The following is a 636-nucleotide window of genomic DNA, read 5'->3' as shown; positions in this document are numbered from 1 at the left end:
AGCTGCTGTGCCTTCAAGTCTTCTCCTGTTTCGCATCTGTTAATGACTGATAAGCATATGTATGGAATGAATGGAATGACAAGAACAAGCTGGAATAACACAATCAAAAGCTGTGCCGGTCTCATTTACCTCTTTGCGTCAGGGTGGAAAGCCACACAGTTGATGGGACCTTTGACTCTGCCAAACTCCTCTTCGTATGCAGCGTGGAAGAACCTACAGATTAGAAGAACACGTCGTTGTGCCACATGTTAGCACAAACAAACAGGTTTTCCTTAAAAGCAGCTACAAAGTAGTCACTCTTACAGTGCAAAGTCTGCTGCACAACTAAATGTTTACACATCACTATCATCAGTAACAGTACAAACTCAATGTTTTAAACATTTCATCACTACATAAAGGCCTTTGTTTGTCAGAACAGCTCAGGGGTCAAGCACAATTGAAATGCATTAGAAAAAACACCTGGTACCAGAAGGTACTGGAATACCTGGTGTCACCAGGTGAGGGTTTTCACTTTTTTTTTTTATATATAGCTGAATACACCTTTGATGACATGTATGAGTTTCATTATAAATTGAGCATGTGGCTGGATGGTGCAGAGGAATATAACGCAGACTTTGAAACTGTGGACCTGGGTTC

Source organism: Cynoglossus semilaevis, chromosome 17 (assembly GCF_000523025.1).
Source record: "Cynoglossus semilaevis isolate Cse_v1.0 chromosome 17, Cse_v1.0, whole genome shotgun sequence".
Classification (NCBI taxonomy): Eukaryota; Metazoa; Chordata; class Actinopteri; order Pleuronectiformes; family Cynoglossidae; genus Cynoglossus; species Cynoglossus semilaevis.
The sequence above is the reverse complement of the archived record's forward strand: the minus strand, read 5'-3'. Positions refer to the sequence as shown.